At 51.7% G+C, this 7,500-nt stretch overlaps 1 pseudogene across 1 annotated transcript in view; it reads left to right on the top strand.

Annotated features, from left to right (window-relative positions):
* The window catches only part of LOC308174468 (clustered mitochondria protein homolog), a 21,459-nt pseudogene that overhangs the window by 6,120 nt on the left and 7,839 nt on the right, over nt 1–7,500 (top strand). The window contains exons 5-9 of the transcript in view: nt 3,756–3,896; nt 4,234–4,361; nt 4,888–5,042; nt 6,519–6,644; nt 7,157–7,304. The product of the transcript in view is annotated as a clustered mitochondria protein homolog (transcript). The remainder of the gene's footprint in view (nt 1–3,755; nt 3,897–4,233; nt 4,362–4,887; nt 5,043–6,518; nt 6,645–7,156; nt 7,305–7,500) is intronic.

The raw sequence follows: 7,500 nt of genomic DNA, 5'->3' as shown, positions 1-7,500 counted from the left end.
GCCGGGTAAACCCGGCGAACCCGAGGAAGCGCCGGAGTTGTGTTCGGTCGGTGGGTCGTGGCCACTCTGCCACCGCCTTAATCTTAGCCGGGTCGGCGCGCATTTGCCCTTCTTCCACGACGTTACCCAGGTACGTCACTGAGGAGGAGTGGAAGACGCATTTCTCCGCCTTGACGAAGAGACGATTCTCCAGGAGCCGTTGTAGGACCAGGCGCACGTGTTGGTGGTGTTCCTCCATGGTCGGGGAAAAGATCAGGATATCATCCAGGTAAACAACCACGAAAACATTTATCATGTCCCTCAGCACGTCATTGACCAGCTCCTGGAAGACTCCGGGGGCATTGGACAGGCCAAAGGGCATGACCAGGTACTCGAAGTGACCGAGGTGGGTGTTGAACCCGGTCTTCCACTCGTCCCCCTCCTTGACCCTAACCAAATGGTAGGCGTTGCGGAGGTCAAGTTTAGTGAACACCCGGGCGTGAGTGAGTGGCTCGAAAGTGGAACTCATAAGGGGGAGTGGGTATTTATTCTTAACAGTGATGGTGTTTAAACTACGAAAATCTATACAGGGCCTCAGGCCACCATCCTTCTTCGCCACAAAGAAGAAGCCCGCCGCGAGGGGGGAAGACGATGGTCGAATTACACCCGAGGCTAGGGACTCGGCTATATAATTGCGCATCGCCTCCTTCTCCGGGACCGAGAGGTTGTAGAGACGACCCTTGGGAAGGGCTGCCCCGGGAAGGAGGTTGATGGGACAATCATACGGCCGGTGAGGAGGAAGTGAAAGGGCGCGGTCCTTACTAAATACCATGGCCAGGTCAAGATACATAGAGGGGACACCAGTGAGGTCCGGGGGAGAGACTACGGGCCTGGGACCGCTGGACGGAGAGAGGGCGGAGCGTAGGCAGTTGGCATGACAGGGGATGCTCCAGCCCAAAATCCGCCCAGTGGTCCAGGAGATGTGGGGATCGTGTCTCTCCAACCACGGCCTACCTAATACAAGGGGTGCAGTGGGGGCGTGGAGGACAAGAAAACGTGCCGTCTCGACGTGATTACCGGACATGGTGAGGGTGAGGGATTCCGTGCTGTGAGTGATCCTACCTAAGGGCCTACCATCGATGGCTTGGGGGAACAAGGCATGGTCGAGGGGAACGAGCGGGATGCCGGCCTGACGAGCGAGGGAGATGTCCATCAAGCACTCGTCGGCCCCGGAATCAATGAGGGCGCCGGCAGAAAAGGACTCCTCACCCCAGGAGAGGGTGGCTGGGAACAGCCGGTTGTGGTTCTTGATGGGTTGGGGGATCGAGGCACGGCTCACCAAAAACCCCTCTTTTAGCGAGCCGGGTCTTTTGGCCGCGCCGGGCAGGTTCGGAGGACGTGTCCGGGTCTTCCGCAATACAGGCACAGCCCGCCCCGCATTCTCTGCTCTCTCTCTTCCTGAGAGAGGCGGGACCGGCCGACCTGCATGGGCTCCTCCGCTGACTCAGAGGTGGACGGGGCTGGGGAGAGCATGGGAACCCGAGGGGGCAGGGCCGAGTGGGCGGCCGCAAAACGGGGGAGAGAGGACGTGCGGCTGGGGACCGAGTGAGGGGGCCCCACGGCGCGTTGGCTGCGCTCCTGGCGGCGCTCCCGCAGGCGCTCATCCATTTGTAGGGACAAGGTGACCAGTTCTTGAAGGGAGCCTGGGCGGTCCCGGACGATAAGGTCCTTCACCGCCTCACTCAGACCCCGCCGGTAGGCGCAAAGGAGCGCTATGTCTCCCCACCCGCTGTCGGCGGCGAGGATCCGGAACTCTAAGGTGTAGTCCGCGACGGTCCTGGAGCCTTGCCGGAGTTCCAGCATCCTGGAGGCGGCGTCCGCGCCGTCAGAGGGGTGGTCAAACAAAAAGGAAAACTCCCGGCGGAACGCCTCGTAGTCCTGGGCAAGATGTGGGTCTCTGCCCACCACGGCTATGGCCCAGTCTAGAGCCTTGTCCACCAGGAGGGACATAATGAAGGCTACTTTAGCCTCTTCTGACCCATACTTGGACGGTTGGAAAGCAAAAAAAAGTTCACACTGGGTCAGGAACCCTCTGCCCAGATCAAAGTTCCCTCCAAAGGGTCGAGGGGTAACCAGGTTGGGCTCGGGTTGGGCGGGAGCTCGCCCTGGGGTGGCTGGAACCCCCGGTGAATCAGCAGGGGGAACAGGGACTGCAGCTCCTCCAGGGAGCGTGTTCAGCCTCAGCTGGATGGAAGCCACCGCAGAGACAAGAGTGCCCATCTGGACAGCAAGGGAGGCGAGAGCAGCTGAGGCGGAGGTGGACGACTTCTGGAGCTCAGCGATGTTACCCTGAACGGAGGGGAAAGCCTTACACAACTCCGCCTGGAGGGACGCGAGCTCGGCCGCGTGGGCGGAAACAAGCTCGTCAACTGAGTGGGACACTGGGTTGGGCTTAACTGCGGGCGTCTGCCCCGAGGTGCTGCCTTGACTCATTTTGGCTTGATTATTCTGTTAGGGTAGCACTAGCAAAAGAGTCAAGTGTAGCAGAACCCCAGAACAGACGGACACAAGAGGCAAACTTATAATAAAAGGATTTATTAAAATGAAGGACAAAAGAATAACCCTACTCTAACGGGGCCTAAGTGGGGGGAATGTGTGGATGCCAGAGAACTGGATAATGTAAATGAGGTGTGAGTGGAACTGTACTCTATGTGTCTGGGTGTGAGTGTCTAGCGTGCAAAACTAGTGTGGTGTAGATATGTAGATGAGTGAAGTGTTGAAATATGTACGTGTACTAACCAGTCCAGAGCAGAGAGGGGGAATAGTCGGCAGGCAGGCAGACGGGGGGGTTAGGCAGGAGGAGTAGGCGGCAGGCAGGCAGGGGGTTAGGCAGGAGGAGTAGGCGGTAGACAGGCAGGGGCATAGGCAGGAGGGGTGGTCGTTAGGCAGGCAGGGACATAGGCAGGAGACGTAGTCGATAGGCAGGCAGGAGGTCTAGGCAGGGGGAGGCAGGTTCCTTTGGGGAGCGAGGATCAACAAAGAAAACAACTACGGTTAGCAAAGTACCAAACAAACAAAACTCTGAAGAGAAACTACTTGAACGAGGAGAGACAACAGGGAGAGCCAAACTACTAACCACATGGGTCAAAATAATCAAGCGTCGGAGGAAGGTTTCTGGGGCTCTTTATAAGGCTGCCTCCTCCTGAGTTGATAGCTGGACCCAGCTGTCTCCACTTGAGCCTGATGAGGCTCAACGAGCGCCAACGAGGCAGGAGGGGGCGGAGCCGAAGAGGGATTCACAACAATTCTAGCATCAAGGTGCATGAATTGAAGTGTGCAAATGAATGTGCAGTAGATACTAACCATTAGGGAAAATGTAAGCAACAAGGTTACACCTTAACTGCCCCTCCTGAGACATCTACTGCCCCCCAAGCACTGCGTCTCCTGAAGACACCCGCTTTTCCCCTCTACTGTGTCCCTAAGAACTTCTATTTGCCCCCCTTGTACTGTTTCTCTGTTTCTCCAGTGTCTAAATAAAATAAAATAAAATAATAATAATAATAATTTTAAAAAAAAAGTTTAGAAGAAGATGATAGAAGAAGGTTTTTCCTTCTATCAATGGCCCCGGTCCTGAGCTGGATTACTCTTCCTGCTACGACTGGTGGATTGATGATTCACTTGCTTAGTCAAATGTATGTAAGTCGCTTTGGAATAAGGCGTCTGCTAAATGCCAAAACCAAAACACTTGTGCCTCACCTGTGACTGTGTGGTTGCAGAGCCTTACACGGTGCGTGACACCCGCCTCCATCTGCGACACGTCCGTGACCTGCTGAGGAGCCTGGACCCCACCGACGCACAGAATGGAGCCAACGGCAGCTCACTGTCCTACCTCAGCCTCTACACACAGGGAGAGATGGGTAATGTAGTTTGTTACTTCCTCAGCCTCTACACACAGGGAGAGATGGGTAATGTAGTTTGAATTTGCTTCCTCTTCAGCCTCTACACACAGGGAGAGATGGGTAATGTAGTTTGAGTTTGGTTCCTCCTCAGCCTCTACACACAGGGAGAGATGGGTAATGTAGTTTGCTTCTTCCTCAGTCTCTACACACAAGGAGAGATGGGTAATGTAGTTCATTATAGAGTAAACCAGCTCTCTGTTATTTAAGCTACTACCCACAAGGGTAGAGGAGTTACTTCTACTACTAGTACTGTTATTACCTGTCATCATTGTCCTCATCCCTCGTACCCCTGCAGAGAGCGGAGGAGGGAAGGGGCGGGGCTCAGAGCGGGAGTCCAACAATTGCACCCCCCCTGAGTACATCCTCCCAGGCAGCAAGGACCGCCCCCTCATGCCCCTGCAGCCAATGAGAGAAGACTGGAAGGTAAGATGAAGCTCAGAGAACTGGACACATGATGATGTCATCACATGATGATGATGATGATGATGATGATGATGATGATGATATTGAATTGAGGTGAGGAAGACAAGTGTTGCTTAGTAATCAGTCTGAACATGATAATGATATTGATAGGGTTATTCATCAGATGATTTGATCCAAAGAGCATCACAGCTCAATCGAATAGATTATTGTTTAGTCTTTCTATTTTTTTATTTGAGCTTTTATCAAAGCGACTTACAATTAGAGATTACAGAGACAGTCTCCCAGGAGTAACTCAGGGCTAAGTGCCTTACTCAAGGGGCACACTAGTGGTGGTGTTTCCCAGATGGGATTTGAACTCATAACCGTCTGATCCCCAATCCAACTCACTATCCACTACTACCCCATTACTATGTCATGTTTCTCTCTCCACTCTCGGGGTCCTCTCTGGCTGTTTTGGGTAGCCTTTGCAGTGCCTGTCATGTTTCTCTCTCCACTATCTGGGTCCTCTTCGGCTGTATTGGGGTAGCCTTTGCAGTGCCTGCGTGTCCTGACAGTGAGCAGCTGGAACCCTCCTCCAGGGAACAGGAAGATGCACGGGGACCTGATGTACCTGAACACTGTGACCCTGGAGGACAAACACCTCAACATCACTGCATCCACACGCGGCTTCTACCTCAACCAGTGAGTGTGCTTCACAGCCCCGGTCAATATTCTAGAACACATTCATTGAAAGCTGCACATTCTCCATGTGCTCAGTGAATTTGATGACTGTATGACCAAACCAATTCATTGAAAAGATCTTGAAAAATAACTTTTACGTTTTAGCAATTCCTGAAAAATGTACTTATTCAGGGGCAGGGTTAGGGCCGAGGCTCAGGATTACTACCACTACACACTGCAATGGTGTGTGTGTGTGTGTGTGTGACTGCATACATCACAGTCACCAGCAGATAACTGAAACCATGCCCCACATCTTAAATGGTTGTCATGCGTATAAAGGGCTCTACATATGTAGGCATGATCGAATTGTGGATCTGATTTCAGAGGGTGTCTTTTCCATATTCAGGCCTGCCGCAACGCTGTACAAGCACACCACTGTAAAGCCCCACATGTTCAGTTTGTGTAGCGACGAAGAGTCAGTAGGAGTGTTCTCCAATATTTCAGCAAACACCCCTGATGTTGTAATTGTCAACGAAAACCACAGAGAGGTGCTTATTTTAGAAGTTGGCTGCACCTTTGACCATAGCCTAGAGGAAGCCTTTTTAACCAAAATCTTAAAATACCAACAGCTGGAGCAGGCCATATCACAACTGGGCTACAGATGTCAACTTTTAGTTTTTATATTTGGCAGCCTGGGCCATGTTCATAAGTCTGTTGTTAGAGGCCTTCATATGGCTGGTCTTCCTAAGAGAAGGGCCAAACAGTTAGCAAAATACTGCTCAATATCCGCTATTATTGGTAGCCGCTCAATATGGAGAAGGCGGTGCTTCCTGTACCCATGAGCGGGATACTGTCTGTCTTTTAGTATTGATCAACCCACTGGTCTTGTGCGAATAACATCCTGTGTGTGGCAGAACTGGTTGTTGGCTCAGCATTACTGTAACAAATTGTTTCCAGGATGTCAAAATGCACTGTTAGTATTTATGTCCTTTAGAATTGTACTTTGTATGTGGACATAAATAAAGCATTTAAAATGTGTGTGTGTGTGTGTGTGTGTGTGTGTGTGTGTGTGTGTGTGTGTGTGTGTGTGTGTGTGTGCGAGTGCGTGTGCGTGTGCGTGTGCGTGTGCGTGTGCGTGTGCGTGTGCGTGTGTGTGTGTGTGTGCGTGTGTGTGTGTGTGTGCATTTGCAATGTGTTCATTACATCTCTCTCTTATTCGACATAGGTTTTTCCAGGACACCCTGCTGACGATATGCACCTTCAGCTAAATATATTGTCCTTTAGTCTTTGCTTACATGGCACTATGCTCACCAGTGATGGGTCAGGGTTATGAATTTATTTTTCCCTGTAAAATATAATAGTATACCAACTATCCAACAGTCAAACTGACATCCTTGTCGCTGCAACACATCATAGTATCTATAATGAGTTTCGATTCGTTTAACATTGTGCCTTTTACAGAGTCTCACTGTGCTCTGTTGTTGTTCACCGCCACAGATCAACTGCCTTTATCTTCAACCCCAAGCCTGCGGCTCCCAAGATCCTTTGCCACTCCCTGGTGGAGCTCCTGAGTCAGGTCAGCCCCGCCTTCAGGAAGAACTTCAGCGCCTTGCAGAAGAAGAGGTGAGTCTGCTCTCAGTCTGGTCACACAGACAGAGACTGAGGTAAAGATGGTGTAGAGTAGACAAGCTATATACATCTGGAGATTCTTCAGGAGGTGTATCAGTACTGGGAGCCAAATAGGAACTGCATGAAACGACTGGTTCTGATTCATGATTGAAGACTAATGATATAATCTTCATCGGCTGTGGGGCAGCTGTGGTGCAGGAGGTAAAGCCGCCGTCTAATGATCGCAAGGTTGGCAGATCGGCGGTTCGAGCCCTGGCTGGCCACATGTCGAAGTGTCCTTGGGCAAGACACTGAACCCCCAAATTGCTCTCAGTGAGCGGGCCAGCGCCTTGCATGGTAGCTTGCTGCCGTTGGTGTGTGAATGTGTGTGTGAATGAGTGAATGAGAGGCTGTTGTAAAGCGCTTTGGATAAAGGCGCTATATAAGTGTAGTCCATTTACCATTCATCCCAATCCTTTATCTCATTCAATTAGAAAAGTTTGACCCCCCCCTCTCCTGGTTGTCAGGGTCCTGCGACACCCCTACGAGAGGATCCCCACGCCCTTCCAGGTGTACACGTGGACCGCCCCCCAGAGAGACCACGCCCTCGACTGTGTGAAAGCGGAGGAGACACACACCAGCCGCATGGGCCAGGAGGAACACACAGCTGGACAGGTAACACACACAAACACACACACACACACACTCACACACACACACACACACAGTGGCAACACATGATATAATGCTAATGACCTAGTAACCATGGATACTCATTTCACAGCAAGTTGCGTCCAGTCTAGGTGTTGTGGACTCTAGGCTTACCAGTGCTGGAATCTGATTGGACAGCAGGAAGGCAGCAGCATCCTTT

Source organism: Nansenia antarctica (assembly GCF_963989245.1).
Source record: "Nansenia antarctica genome assembly, chromosome: 20".
In the NCBI taxonomy this organism is placed as follows: domain Eukaryota; kingdom Metazoa; phylum Chordata; class Actinopteri; order Argentiniformes; family Microstomatidae; genus Nansenia; species Nansenia antarctica.
This window is presented reverse-complemented; position numbering and strand designations above follow the sequence as displayed.